Genomic DNA, 16237 nt, shown 5'->3' with positions numbered 1-16237 from the left:
GTCATGGAACTTAATCCAAGTAGCCGGGGAGAGGGCGAAGTGCAACCGCGGGAGAACTTACAATAAATACAAGGAGAGGTTTTTTAAATTAACAAACGAGGGTTTAATTTAATAATCCAATAATAAAAGCAATATTTAGTAATACAATTTTCTTAAGTATAAAAATAAAATCCTTTGATTCTCTATTCTGAAATATAATATATGGTCATACGGATTTATGTGTGAATGTGTGTGGAAAGAAAGTTGTGTGTAATGCGGATGTTTAAGTGAGGAGAGTTTGAAAGGAGGAGGGGAAAATTAAAGTTGTGTAAGCTCATATGGTTGGAGAGAAAGAGAATCGATGGGAATGAGGGATGGTATAGGGACTGAAAACAGACAAGTGGATGCTGTGATGCTGACTATCACTCGGTCGTTAGTAGAAAGAATAAAGTAGGACATGTATTCCAACAATTGATTATGAAAAAGGAGCGTTATGAAAAAGGAGAGGAAGATGACTAACGGGAAAGTAACCGTCAAATTGAACTGGAGGAATTGAGGAGATGGTATGCGCGATAGGAAATTTCTCAATCGGAGGTGATGATATCGAATGTGAAATAGAGAAAGGACTGGACGGGAAAAGATCATCGAAGAAGTCTGAGGACAGATCAGAGACAGAGGAGTGAGAAATTTCTAATGGCGGTGATAGAGTTGAGGCTGTAAGCTGAACGACGGAATCTGTTCTTGGATGTCTGAATTAATGGAGATTGTTCTCGAGAATTTTCCGCGGTGTTAGAGCGGACACGGGCGATGAGTCACATTGTTAGTCTCCGCTAAATGACGGTGATGAAGGACGGAAGAACGCACTAAAAATTTGGTCGTCTTTAAAGGAAGAAGCACACAAGAAGATGAGGGACTATCCAATATACTGCAGCGAAATCCAAGACTTATTACTTGGCGATAGCGATGTATCGAGAGACCGATGCCCGAAAGACCGTCAGAGAGGATGCCGACTGTGGGATGCTGAGCGCCAAGTCTGCTTCGTCTATTTCCCCGGTTAGCCAGTGCCGTTGGTTTTAAGTTGATAGTATTACTAAAAGTTTTACTAGATTGCACTAACTCTACTGAAGAAAAAGGGCTTCGAGAATCGGATGAAGCCTTTTTTAAAGGTCCCGACACAGCTATAGCTTCCAAAGACTCAGAGAAAAGTCATTAAGGGCTACAGAACTGCGGTTTTTATACTAATCATATCCGATTACTCAGGTTCGGATTAGTATAATAGAATAGATTTCGTTAATTAGTAGTAAGATTTTTCTTTGCTTTCGGATTGGTCAAGATTTTGGGGGAAGAAAGAATATCGATCGGAGTCTGTAGTGTGGAAAAGTGCTCTCCTAAATTTTATGATCTTAATGTTTATGGAAAAACGCACGTACAGTGCGTCAAGAAAGAGCACGTGCAGCGTCGGCATGAGACCACTCAGAATCTACCTCTGAACGTCATGTGTCGCTTCTTAAATTTTGTAATCATAAACTCGTGAGAATCGTCCGCGACTTGACCATTAAAAAGTATCTTGGTGCCGGTCTTATGCTTCCAATGACATATTTATTATTTTTTTAGCCGCAGTGTCCGAGGGGCACAAACGCGGTGCCCTTTTGGCCCTATCGCTCATGCACGTGCACCGATTTTTAGTTTATCTCGGAGCGATATTTACGAGGAAATACTGGATTCTTCGTTTTAGTTTTTAATGTGGGAAAAGAAAATTTTCAGTCTTCTCTAGACTATAACGCTCAACTTGTGTGTTATTCGCAGTTGTTTTTTTATTTCAACGAATTCCAGATCTCCATGAAAGAAAAGAATCGTAGAAGTCTGCTGGACATTAACAATTGCAAAAGTTTTATTTAATTAGGTTTTAATTTTGTATGTCAAAAAGTATTGTCTTTACTTCGTTCAACATTGATAGTATAATTAATAAATTTCCAAAATTCGATCAGAGAACACAAATATGGGCTCTTGCTATGTTGTCAACCTATCCCCATAAGTGGAGGATAGACTAACAAAAGCTTTATAAATTACTTTTAATTAAATTTTGGCATATAAAATTAAAAATAATTTATAAAATATTTGCAATAGCTGGCATGTATACAAGTGATCTAAATAAATATATTTATCTAAAATAAAATATCTAAAATATATTTCAAAAATAATACAATTGCTGTTTTATATCTTAATTTTTTACACGATCATTCGATAAAATTTATATGAATGTCCGAATTTCCATGACCGGTAGTATAGAAAAATGCAGAAAAATATTCTACTAAGAGAGAACGCAATTTTTATTCTTCTTTTTTTGAGTAACGATTATAATTATTATAAAAAATATTTTCTTGATAATATAATTTTAAAATATTCTTATTATTTATTTGAAACAAGTAATATTTTGTAACATTTTTCTGTATATACATGTGCACGCTTCAGAACGAACTAAATCGAGTTATTTCGAATAGTTCTTGATCATTTCCCAATTTTCGTAATCGAGATATTATTTCTAAAGCGTCGAATATCAATTGATAGCTTGGCGTGCGGAGAGTGAGGCAAGCGCCCCGCTCACCGCCGCGAGCTCTAAGCTCAAATGGCGTGGCACGCCTGCTGGGCCATCCCCACTCCTCACGGTCCGCGTCATGTGCTCGGTGGGTCGTACCTTCGGTATAATAGTAGGTCAGGCGAACGCGCGTATTCATCTATCTTTAAATGTTAATATCTTGTTAATTATTGCGAGCTTTGAAAAATAATAAATTTTTCGACTCAATTTAGTCCGCTCTATCTACTCAAGACGGGCGGGGCCATTAGAGCAACTCTGTAGATATGGTCTCGATGATTCTAATATTTAATAATTTACGTAATTATTGTCAATCATCATTTTTTATCTTCTTGCTTCTTGAAAAAATTTCATGTTTTAAACTTATTCTACAATGTGCTCTTTGTTTCCTGTTTCTTATTTTTTACCTTTTGCTTTTATTTCCTTTTACAACCGTTTTATCGACAATTGTATTTCTTGTTACGTGTTTCTTGTTTCTTCCGAAGTTCGTTAACTTTTATCTCATGCGATATAAAACAAAAAACTAGGTAAGAAACAAAAAGACATGATGTACGAGGGCAGGTCAATAAGTTCTTAGAAAATCTGTCAGAGGGCACTCGCAGTGTCATGTCACATTACTTTTTGAGTAACATCTTTCAGCTGATTACTATCAAATTTTGAGCGGAATTCATCGCATGATTTCATTTCTATAGACGATTAAAGCGAACAACCTTTGTATTTTTTGCAAAATGGAAAAAAAACGAGTTTCGTGCAGTGATCAAATATCTACATATGAAAGGTTTAATGCCGAAAGAAATCAAAACCGAGTTGGATAATGTTCATAGCACATCTGCACCAGCGTTTGCGATTGTATACAATTGGATGAATGAATTTAAACGTGGTCGTGTATCCACATGTGATGCACCTCGTTCGAGACGTCCAATTGAGACTGCTACGCCAGAAATCATCGATAAAGTCCACGATATTATTTTAACTGATCAACAAGTGAAAGTGCGCGAGTTTGTTGAAGCCACAGGCATATCACATGGCACAATGATTTCAATTTTGCACAATTGAGTATAAAAAAGCTATCGACAAGATGGGTGCCGCGTTTGCTCACTGTGGACCATAAGCGCGACCGTGTGACGATTTCAAAACAATGTTTGGAGATGTTTCAACGTAATCCAGATAAATTTCTGCGTCGATTCATTACTGTGGACAAAACATGGATCCATTACTTCACACCCGAGACGAAGGAATAGTCAAAACAATGGACTTCGAGTGAACCAGCTCCAAAGAAGGCGAAGATTGTGAAGTCGGCCGGAAAGGTGATGGTCACAGTTTTTTGGGATACACGCGGTATAATTCATATCGATTCCGTCGAAGCAAACGATCAATGGCGATTACTAGGCAGCTTTATTGGACCGTTTCAACAACATTTTAAAGAAAAAATCCCCATTTGGCGTAGAAGAAAGTGCTCTTCCAAACAATGCACGAGTTCACACGTTGGCACCGATGACCAAATTCAAGGAATTCCGCTACGAATTGCTTCCCTATTCAGCATATTCGGCAGATTTAACCCCCTGCGATTATTTCCTGTTTCCAAACCTGAAGAAATAGTTCGGAGGAAAGAGATTCACGAGAGAACAGCTCATCGCCGAAACGGAGGCTTATTTTGAAGGATTAGACAAATCATATTATTCGAACGGCTTGAAAAAGTTGAAGAATCATTGGATCAAATGTATCAAGCTGAAAGGAGACTATGTTGAGAAATAAAAATGAATCGATCAAAGAAAATGTGTTTTATGTTTTTCTAAAAATTTATTGACTTGCCCTCGTAATATTCGCGCTCTCTCTTCTTTCCGTTATATTCTCTCTCATTTTCTCTTTTCTTCTTGCTCATAATTTTATTAAATAAATATGGTATTTGTTTTATGATTTTTTAATGATATGACTTAGCAATGATTTTAATTTAGCAACTAATTATAATAATATTTCTAGTAACGTAATGTAATACAAATAGCTAAGCGTTCCTAATTATCAAATCATTATAAACTATTGTTAAATAATTATCGGACACTTATTGTACTACGTCGTACTACTGAACAGCTATCATATTATTAATTATTTAATTCTAAATATAAACTATAGAGAAAAAAGATTCTTTTCTACTCCATGATTGAAGTTTCATCATAAACTTTGGCGTATAGTAATCACAAATTGTTGATATATTGTATATTCTCTCGCACGCGATTTTATTAAAAAGATATAGTATTCATTTTATGATTTTTATGATGCGATTTTACAATAGAATGATATGAACACAATTTAATAATATTTTAATGGTATAAGTCGATCAGCCGGATGCGCTTTTTTATTAAGTAATTTATTTTCAAGAAGATATGAAGAAGAAATGATGAAGAGATTACGAAAAAAATAAATTTTCAAAGAAATATGTATTTTTTAATATAGATTTTGTTACGTCCAAACCCTTGAAAATTTGGTCAAGGAGAATGAGAGAGAATGGAGAGGGTATGGAAGGACAGTCAGACTCAATCTCACAGGTATACGCGCGGAGGCGAACATCTGTGAGTCGTATGCACCTTTTAAGTCCCGGAATGTGGGTCAACGTCCGAAGGGACGCTATGACACTTGTTCCGCTGGACAGTGCGAACGTCGGTCTTACTTTTTCGGTCAAGGAACTTAATCCCTTTGACCCAGGACTGGACCTCGTGCGATCTCAGGTATTCGAGGGAAGTGAATGCGAAGGGTGATATCAATAAAAGACAGAGGAATGCCTTAAATTACATTTATTAATAAAATAATAAACAAAGGGTTTTGTACGTTATAATTTCTCTTTACAAAAAAAATACATACTATCTATAACTTGTGAATGCGTGCGTGCGTGCGTGTGTGCGTGTGTGTGTGTGTGTGTGTATGTGTGTGTGTGTGGATGAGAAAGGGTTAGCGGGTACGGGCGGCGAGGAACGTATTGGAGGAGCACATCGGGATGAGGTGTTTAAAAAACACGGTGTAAGGTGCGGGATTTCCGGGGATATACACGGTCACTAATCTGTCCCCTTCGTGGGAGAGGGACGTATAAAACCGGAACATCCGATCCCTGTTGATCGGTTTGGAATTTAGCCGAAATGGGAGGGGCGGGAGTTGATCTGAAGGAGGAAGAGGGAGTGGAAATCGTTGTTCGTAAGGAAGAGAGGGAGGAAAGTGTTCCTCGAGAGGAGGAGGAGGAGGGAATCGTTGCTCGAGAGGAGGAGGGGGAGGAAATCGTTCCTCGAGAGGAGGAGGGGGATGGAATCGTTGCTCGAGAGGAGGAGGGGGAGGAAATCATTCCTCGAGAGGAGGAAGGGAATAATCAAGCATTTCTTGGATATCGAGGTCGATAACAGGAGAAGAGGTGAGGTCGGTTGCGTTGGTGAGTAGGAGATTTCTGTGGATTGTTCGACAGTCGATTGTGCCGGCGCGATTGTGGGTGGCCCTGGGGAGCGGTTCCGCCTACTCCTTCGGTTATAGGGGAGTCGTCCGCGTTTCTTAATAGTTCGCACTACGAACCGACGAGTTAAAATTGGAGTACGTTCTTTGGAAACGCGTGTATGTGTATTAATGCACAATAAATTTTTCCATGCGGGGAAACGCGGGGTGGACTGTAAATAATTACAACTTACTAGCTGTCTCCAAGATATCGAGTAGCTTCTAGGTGAGTGGCCAACGAGATCCGGCGTCAGCGAAGAGCGTCTGAAGGGCAGTCGCCGTGGCGTATGGTTAACTTCAGTTGCGATTTGATTATAAGTTCACACTCGGACGAAATCGCAACTAGCGTAGTTAGGGCGGGTTTTAATGATTTTCGAAGTGAACCGGATGCTTCAAAATTTGGTACTGACTCTCTGTGCTTCTGCGGGACCTCTATTTATACCCCGAAAAAAGGATATTGAGCCTTTTGTCTAGGATGCTAAAGTTAGTTGTAAATGTCACGCGAGATTTACGATTTTTATAACGTTTTATCGTAGTTGACCTAAAGTATATAGAGTAGTTTTGAGAAGAAGAGAAAGTGATTTATGATTTTCTTTAAAAAGCCAAAATTGCTCCGAGACGGATAACGAATTTTGTTATTCTCGCGGAAAATATAACTAGATAAGCAGATAATATGGTTACCATGTTACCATTGTCAGTTGCGAGTCTGGTTTCAGATAACGCTCCTGTTGGAAGTTATTCTATGAGTTTATGTTTTTTTTTTTTTTTTTTAAGTGCGACATGGCGCCTGTTTTTTAAGATAAAATTATTAGTCAGTCTCGGATGCCTAGATTTTTACTATTGCGTGACTTCGGTATATTTATAATGTCTTTGCAATCTTGTCTCTTTTCGAGCCTACATTAAAGTTATTATTCTTTCTAGATTAATTGACGTTTACGAGTTTTCGCGGTGCTTGTCGCTTTCTCAGTTCTGTCAGTCCGTTATCAGAAAGCGCCGCTCAGGTCTCGTAGACGCCAACCATAGTCGCGGCGAAGAGAAAAAAAAATCATGGCGTCTGTAGGACGTAACAATTTATTTATCTAATATTTAATGCAGCATGTATAATATAATTTAAATCATAGACCACTAATTCACATTCTATAATAGAATTTTTATCAAATTTTTGTGCAAAGTGTTTGCAGCATCGCGTTTATTATATAGTATTATTATTATAGTAATACAATTTTGTCTTAAAAATGATACAAATATTTCAATTTTTCACTAACACCGTGCATACATGACTTATTTTATAGTATGCTCGACACATTGCTCGAGCTCAAATAAGAAGAGTACGATTGTTGGTTTCATGTACAAGCATGTATCATACAATGATAACTTTACATTTTTCATATTACATACTTTAACAAGTTCTGCATTCAGATCTTGAATTGGTGATGATAATGAGACAGTTGATTGCATTAATCGCTTAATATCTGTACGTCTCTCGATGAACGCCTTCTACGTAGCATGAGACAGGATGCCTTGATGCGGTTGTCTCGATTGTCACAGATCGCAATTTTTACGTTTCTGAGATGTAGGTCCCACGACGATCCCGATATCGAATATAGAACTTATATACTGTCAATGTCAATGCATGTGTCCTCATCAAGATATGAGGTGTGTAGCAAGGTTTTGAAGATGTATGAGAAGATGTAAAAAATAGAAAATGTGTAAATAGATCTTAGAAAAACATAACGTATAAAATGTATAATCAAAATTTTATAAAAATTGAATAAACTTACTGTCTCTCATATGTCTCATCCTGTTGAATTGAAACGTAGTAGTTCATAGCATGAGACGTTTTCAAGGGTAGTATATACTCTGATATAAAAGCAATCTGCTCTATGTAGTAGGAGCGGTCCACAGAGTGACTGATGTAATAAGACTTATGTATTATAAGTTTTTTTTTAAATAGTGCAATCTTTAAAATGCATGTTTAAACGCACAGATGTCGCCACTGGTTGCTGAGATGTGATTCGTGTCCGGGAACATATTTGTCGCACTGTGTCGCACAGCGAAGCTCATCCACACATAGATGTTGTGGAACATAAATATATTACTTCAATGTCATAAAATGTAATTATAATATCTATATTAAAGTAAAATCGCACATACATAAGAGGCGAAATTGAAATAACTCTTGATGCGAAAATAATAATTTTCAATGATAATTTGGATATGTTGCTGGAAAATGTGAAATAATGAGCACTAATTAATGAGACTTATGGTGACATTATTGATTCAATCAGTTGCCTCATTACACCCGAAATGATCAAAAACACCCGAAATGATCAAAAAAGTACACAGTGCGACAAATATGTGTATGATTCGAATCGTTTCTCTACTGATATTTAAAGCCTCCTCCATCATTTTTAGTGATGCATTGCGATCGTTTGCAACAAAATCACATACTTTTTCGATCATTTCGGGTGTTCGAACCAAAATTGGCCGTCCTGATTTTTTGTCATCTTCAAGGGTCTCTCTGCCTTCCAAAAAACGCTTATGCCACTCAAAAACAGCTGTATGACCTACACATTGACTGCCGTAAACTTGTTGCATCGATCGGAATGTTTCTGATGCACTTTTACCAAGTTTTGTGTTAAATTTAATCACTGCTCTTTGTTCCATATTAAAATTTCTACCTCGAACAAAATCTTGTTTAACATGAACTGTCATATCTTCGTTATATGTCAACCAAAATGAATGAAACTTTGACAGATGATAGCAAAATGTTCAACCTTTAAAATGCATGTTTGAACGCACAGATGTCGCCACTGGTTGCTGAGATGTGGTTTGTGTCCGGGAACATATTTGTCGCACTGCGTAGTGTTAGTTTTTCAGAGTAATGTTATAACGAATAATATATTATATTTGCCTACAGACGTACACCACCAGTATCTAAGTTATTCTAATTGCAAAGAATTCGTTTCTCGCATATCTTTAATGTTAAAAACATTATGATATCTTTTTAAAAGTGATATGATATCTTTTAAAAGCCCAATATTGTTGGTCAACTGATTCCTTAGATAAAAATAAATGCTTTATTTCTTTGAACGTTTGCATGTCTATGTTCACTGCTATATCAAATTATTTCTCAATAATTTTTGACAATCATTTATTATTATAATAAGATTAATTAAATTGTTGTAATATGGATCTGTCTCATTGTTGTGATCAATCATAAACTTTCTATTGATACAATGGTAAATTTGTGACATTAACTATATCCTTTCTAAATATATTTCATATAATTATATATTATTAATTTAGTCCCTCTTTTTATTCTTTTTATTTTTTATTTTATAATACATGTACCTTATAAAATTTAATTACCTTAGTTATAGGAAATATTAATTTTATTTATAAAAGGTTTTTTATTCCTGATTTGACACGCTTATAAATAAACTTTGTCAAGAAATAATATTAATATGTATGCATATGTATATGCTATAAACAAAAAAAATTTTTATAATTAGATAAATAAATTTGAATTCTATCAATTAGATAAATGAAATCCTATAATCAACCAAAGTTGATCTTATTAAATATTTCAGTATGAATTTATACAAGTACACTAAACAATTCTCACTAAACTGTGCAATAAAATTTTTCCAATCTTGAAACGCAGTCATAGCTAGAACTATAATAATATATTATAATTGTTATATTATAATTGTGTGTATTATAATTCATTCTTGTCCCCTTGAAAAACAATGTTCACTCACCAGTTGTTGGTTTTCAATATTATTTAAAGCGCGAACTATTCACATTCTATAATAGAAGCTTTATTATAAATTTTGTGAAGAGTATTTACAACACTGAATTTACTGATAATATAACTTTTGACAAAAAAATTATTTAATTTCTTCGCTCATACCATTTATATATTGACACAATTCAAAGTATACATGCTACATGCAATGTTTCAGTTCAAACATAAAAAACACAGTTGACGGCTTCATGTACATACAGACAACCAAGTTATGACAATTTTGTATTATATATACTGCGTTTTGTAACAAATTCTACAATCAGAAAAATTTTGAAAGCTCACGTGAAAAAAAGCAATCGCAGGGATTAAATAAACAAAATGACACACAATCATTGCCGGACTCATATCTTATGTTTGTAACATCATAATTTGTCTATATTTATATTGAAAGTGACCCGATAAAGGTTCAGACGTTTGTAATAGATTGCTCAATTATTATTAGTATTAGTTATTTAACTTTTGAACGGTAATGTTAAAAAAATTCATACATATATTCATTCGTACATATAATATATACGTACATACGTACGTACTTAATGTGCATACGTATTTAATTTAACTTTTAATTTAATTTGTGCATTATTTACAAAATAACAAAAAACATGACATGATGACTACAGAGTTAGTCAAACGTGACAAACGAGAAAAAATTAAGCGTACAGAGTTAGTCAAACGTGACAAACGAGAAAAAAATAAGCGTACAGGTGCACAAAATGATGAGGCATCAGCAAAGTCTGCTGCTCTAACTTCTACCAGAAAATGGGAGTAAAGAATTATAGTGGAAAAAAGCGCCAAAGCGAACATAAAACATAAATTTACAATATAGTATCAAAGTTACAGAAGATTACAGAATAAAAAAATGTAACATGACATAGCATAAATTAAAAATATATTAATATTGAAAATTGAATATAAGACTGAATACAATAGTGGACAAGTAGTAAATCGGTAGCATACAATAGCAGTGTGGGAAGGCTGAGAGACGACACAGATGCGAGAGACAACGTCTGCGATCATTAGAGGCTCCGCAAAAAATAAGATACGTAATATTGAATATATATATATATATATTCAATATTACGTATCTTATTTTTTGCGGAGCCTCTAATGATATATATATATATATATATATATATATATATATATACATACGTACATACGTTTATATGTACGTATATGTATATAAACATATGTATGTATATATATATAAATGTATGTATAAATTTATACGTATGATTACTAGGCGAGAGAGGATGATGTCATAGGGAGAAGGGGAGGAGGAAAATGACGTCATAGTGGGTGACGTCGCGAGGATGGCGGTGCGGAGGACAAGGATGTCCTGGGTGCGGGAAATTACGTAGCGGGAAATTATGTAGCGGAAACTTGCGTTCGCGTTGTGATGAAGACGTGGCGCGAGTTATGGCCGCCACCGCCGCCGTCGCCGCTGCCGGTCCGCGCCGCCGCCTCCGGGCGCGGTCCACCGCCGACCCCCACCGCTGCCTCCGAACACGGTCCCCACCGCATACACTATATATACCATGTATACGTTTTATTAATACTTACTATTTTTCTTCTTATGTGTTGTCATCCTCTTCTCGCACGCGGAATATTTTATTTATTTATTATGTTATATGATATATTTTATTTTATTTTATTTTATCTTATATAATTATTCGCACTGCGTGATGGTATGGTCGCGCGCGATGATATGCGCGTAATACGATACCGTTGAGATAGGAATGATTAATTGCAGACACAGATATTTTTATTTTAGACATTTATATTTCATGTAATGCATTATATACAATATTATCCACAACATATACTAACAATTCGCATTCAATATATGAATTTTTATCATAAATCATACACAAAGTATCTATAGTATCGCTATTGTTATTTATACAGGTTTGACGTAAATAAGTCACAAAATCTTTAAATTTATCGCTTATAATATTAGTACATTGACACAAATCGAAATATATACTCGACATTATTCGAGTTCAAGCATAAAAAGTATAGTCGGCGGTTTCATATATAAACATTTTTCACTTAAAGATAATTTCACATTGTCAACATCACGTATTTTAACAAGTTCAATGACAAGGTCCAATATCATAACTTCATAGATGACTGCACCAATCTCTGGATATCTATCCGTTTTTCGATTAATAATGTCCACATAACATGAGGTAGGATGATGCGGTAGCCGCCAATCATAATTTCTATACGATCTTCAAAAATTTGTAAACCGTCGGTGTCAACACTAATAGTCTTATCAAAATGAGAAGACGCGCTGTAATGGAGAAGAACAAAAGAATAAGCAATATATAGAGAAAAAAGTCTTCACAAACAAATATAATTAAAATACTTACTTGCTTGACCCATGTTGAACGTATGAATCCATAGCGCTGGAGATCACTGCAAAACGAATCTGTCTGAGCGACTGATGCAGTATCATTGCTCCAATCTCTATTTAAATCTTATTCTCTCCAACAATTTTTTGTAACAAAAGATTTTTAAAGACATCCGGTGATGACATTAATGTAATCTGATACCGCAAATTGCAATGTCAACAAATTTGCAAGTTTCAATATGACCTTGTTAGCAAGTAGTGTCAGTAATATAAGAAATTTTTTCAAGGATAATTAACATGTTTTGGCGATGACATCATCAATGTAATTTGATATAACACCTATAAAAATACAACATTTGCAATTTCATCAAAGTATAGCTGCTTTGTTAGCGTAATTTAAGATTTTTCAAGGCATGAGATGTCTAATATCATTAATAAAAATAGCGCACATAATGATATAAAAATGACAAGATTTAGTCAATTAACATCATTAGTCAATTCGACAGCGCAAGTGACAATATGGAACACGATTTGATTGAGCAAGCTTAATATAAGAGAAGAGTACAACGCGTGGGAACAGCAATGCGACGAATTTATAGAATCATTGGAGAAGTAGAGCCATATCACGCCCGCGATTATCAATCGGTAATAGACAATCACTAATAGGCGATCACATGTATCGCGCGACTTGAAAGTCTGAAGGAATCTATGCGTGAAAGATTCGTGCATGTAAGCGCCAGATATGAACTCCATTGGCGCATCATCGAAATGGCATTCGAAAGCCGTATTCTGACGAGCGCGGTGATAAACTATAAACATATCGAGTCTCGCCGAGATTCCTCAAAGACGCGAGCGAAATTGTACTTGAACATGCGCATAGTATAATGCAGCGATATGACTCTATAAAAATAAACACTGTCTTTAAATGGTGAGTTCGTGGCAGGCGATAAACGCGCGAACAAAAGTATTGCCACCCGAAACTATATCAATGCCAATTGCGCAAGTGGTACGTGTCGCGCGCCGTCGAGCTTACCTTATCATCGCTGGAAGAGTTTCAGGAACGCGATAGCGGATGAGCATTGTCGCGTATACTGAATTTAACAGTGAACGCGAACAATCCTCTGTGTGAGGGATGTCATATCAATCTCCCGCGAGAAATTATGCTAAAGAAAGCGATAATCAACGTGCAAACCATGGACAATGCGTGTTTCGCATAACCTGTTGTTGCCGTTCTACACCCGGCTCAAGAAAATGCACATCGAGCATCCTCGTATCCGCATTATACATCGATTCTAAATCTCGCGGGCATCGAATTTCCAATGACGTTGAGTCAAATTAAAAAATTCGAAACTTTGAATGACATTTCCATTAATGTCTACACCAATAAAAAGGGGATTGTGCCGATACGACTCGCCGATTGAAAGAGGAGCAAGCACGTAAACCTCTTGTAGGAGGATGACAACGTGGGACACTTAGCGCTCATTAAGAATCTATCTCGATTAGTCAGAAAAACTTACCAGAAAAAAGAACAGAAAATATTTCTGCGATAGGTATATAATAATAATAATAATAATAATAATAATAATAATAATAATAATAATAATAATAATAATAATAATAATAATCCAACAAACAGAAAGAAAAGGACTACGAGCCTAAAATAATTATCATAAAATAAAAGAATTTTTTGAATAGTTAATAAATAACACATGTTATTAAGTTAAAATACATATAAACTTTAATTTGAACGGTAACAAGTAAAATAAAACAAACGTTTCAATCCCTATTGGATCATTTTCAATGTGAACAAAAATATAAGACGTACGACTTTGCTTATACCGTTTTTTTCTGAAATTCGAGGCTTTATTGTAAAAAACTGGTTATACATTTATGATTCAAAGTATTGTCCATCGCTGGCCACTACTTTCTCCCATCTTTCGGGCAGCATACGAATCCCGCGTCGAAAAAACTGGTCATCTTTTGAGGCGATCCACGAATCGATCCAATTTTTTACTTCTTCATAAGAGAAGTGCTGGTCAGCCAGGTCGTGTGCCATTGATCGAAATAAGTGATAGTCAGAGGGAGCAACGTCTGGAGAATACAACGGGTGGGGTAGGACTTCCCATTTTAACATTTCCAAGTATGTCTTGATCACTTTCGCAACATGGGGTCGAGCATTGTCATGCTGCAAAATCACTTTATCGTGTCTCTTGTTGTATTGCGGCCGCTTGTCTTTCAATGCTCGGCTCAAACGCATCAATTGCGTTCGATACTGATCGCCTGTGATTGTTTCAGTCGGTTTTAACAGCTCATAATATACTACGCCGAGCTGGTCCCACCAAATACAGAGCATGATCTTGGAGCCGTGAATATTCGATTTGGCCGTCGACGTGGAAGCATGGCCGGGAACTCACCATGATTTTCTGCGCTTGGGATTATCGTAATGAACCCATTTTTCATCCCCAGTCACAATGCGATGCAGAAAGCCCTTCCATCTTTGCCTTTCAAGCAGCTGTTCACAAGCAAACAAACTCTCTCGGCTTCAACTCGTACGGCACCCAATTTCCTTGCTTCTGAATCATTCCCATGGCTTTGAGACGTTTTGAAATGGCTGATTGAGTCACTCCTAATGATCGTGCCAATTCTTTTTGATTTTGACAAAAGTCTTGATCAAGTAATACCTTCAATTCTGCATCTTCGAAAACCTTCTTTCTTCCACCGCTATACTGGTCTTCGACGTGAAAATCACCGTTCTTGAAGTGTTGAAATCACTTACGACACGTTCTTTCACTAGCGGCTTCACCATAAATATTTGAAAGCATTCGATGAGCCTCAACCGCAGATTTCTTCATATTGAAGCAGAAAATTAAAACCTCCCGCAAATGACAAGAATTTGGCTCGTAAATTGACATTTTCAATCGAGAATAACTTTATGATGCAGACACAAATCGACTAATGTTTCTATGGGGTTATGTTGACAGATGCCCAAGTTTATTGTGTGACGTCTATGATCTATTTATTTCGATCACCACCGAAAACGGTATAAGCAAAGTCATACACCTAATAACAATGGAAATATTACATAGATAATATATAAAAATTAAAATTCGCTCTCGATCGCAGTATCAAATATAAATCTCGCTTCAATATAAAATGAAAATTATAAGGATGTTGTAATCGATAACAAGGTATTCCTCTGGCTTGTGTATATAAATTAAGGGCGAACATGTTTCTGTTAGAAAGTACAAAATATAATGTAAAATTGCCACAGGAATAAGAAATCAAAAATAATAAAAAAAGTACAGAACGAGTCACAAGTAATAAAAAGAAAGGTACAAAACGAGTCGCAAGTAATAAAAATAAAAATAAAAAGGCAAAAAATCTAATATTATGAGAAATGTACATAAGAGTACATAAGAGTTATTAATGCGGATAGAGAAGTGTGAAGTATCGTCATACATTATATATTTAATTTAGTCACAAATAAATTGAAAATAAATACCTTTTATTGTGTGTCGAAGTGATATGTTATCTCTTAATAGGCAATGCGATGAGATTGTATGTAATCATCTCAAACAGATTTTAGAGTGGCTACATGTTACAAAAAGATTTATTAATGACCATCCTAATATATTTGTCAACAAACGCTGACGCAAGGGATGTACTACTGTTGCTCTTGACAAGGATACCTACGTATCGAAACTGGAGGAGATTCTTTCAGACACTAACACTTATGTAATCGTTAATAAAGATCCGAATAGGAAATTGACTCAGGACTTACGTACATTGTTGGTGAGATGGAAGCGTGATCAGTTTATTGACAAATATATCGGAGATTGCTTACAATTGATGGTGTTATACTAGAGCTTACGGTTTGACCAAAATACATAAAGACGGTAATCCATTGAGAGTGATTGTGTCCCCTATTAACCATTATATTATCTTTCTCTTTTTTTACATAATATAATTAATGATAGCATACCAAAAGCTCCTAGTCACATTAAAGACAGTTTCCATTTGTTTTTGATTC

At 35.7% G+C, this 16237-nt stretch overlaps 1 long non-coding RNA gene across 6 annotated transcripts; it reads right to left on the bottom strand.

The window, feature by feature from the left end:
• Positions 1-11613: 11613 nt before the first annotated feature.
• On the bottom strand, positions 11614-16221 carry LOC147910069 (uncharacterized). Of its 6 annotated transcripts, XR_015544405.1 has the most exons (5): positions 16190-16219; positions 16079-16130; positions 15710-15798; positions 12227-12546; positions 11614-12147 (listed from the first exon to the last, which is right to left on the bottom strand). It is a non-coding gene; the product is annotated as an uncharacterized LOC147910069 (long non-coding RNA). The 6 variants fall into 6 exon arrangements; XR_015544403.1 differs by having other exon boundaries at positions 15710-15909; positions 15989-16221; XR_015544402.1 differs by having other exon boundaries at positions 15710-15909; positions 15993-16221.
• Positions 16222-16237: the final 16 nt, after the last annotated feature.

This window comes from Acromyrmex echinatior, chromosome 3 (genome assembly GCF_024713525.1).
Source record: "Acromyrmex echinatior isolate Ae372 chromosome 3, ASM2471352v2, whole genome shotgun sequence".
Classification (NCBI taxonomy): domain Eukaryota; kingdom Metazoa; phylum Arthropoda; class Insecta; order Hymenoptera; family Formicidae; genus Acromyrmex; species Acromyrmex echinatior.
This window is presented reverse-complemented; position numbering and strand designations above follow the sequence as displayed.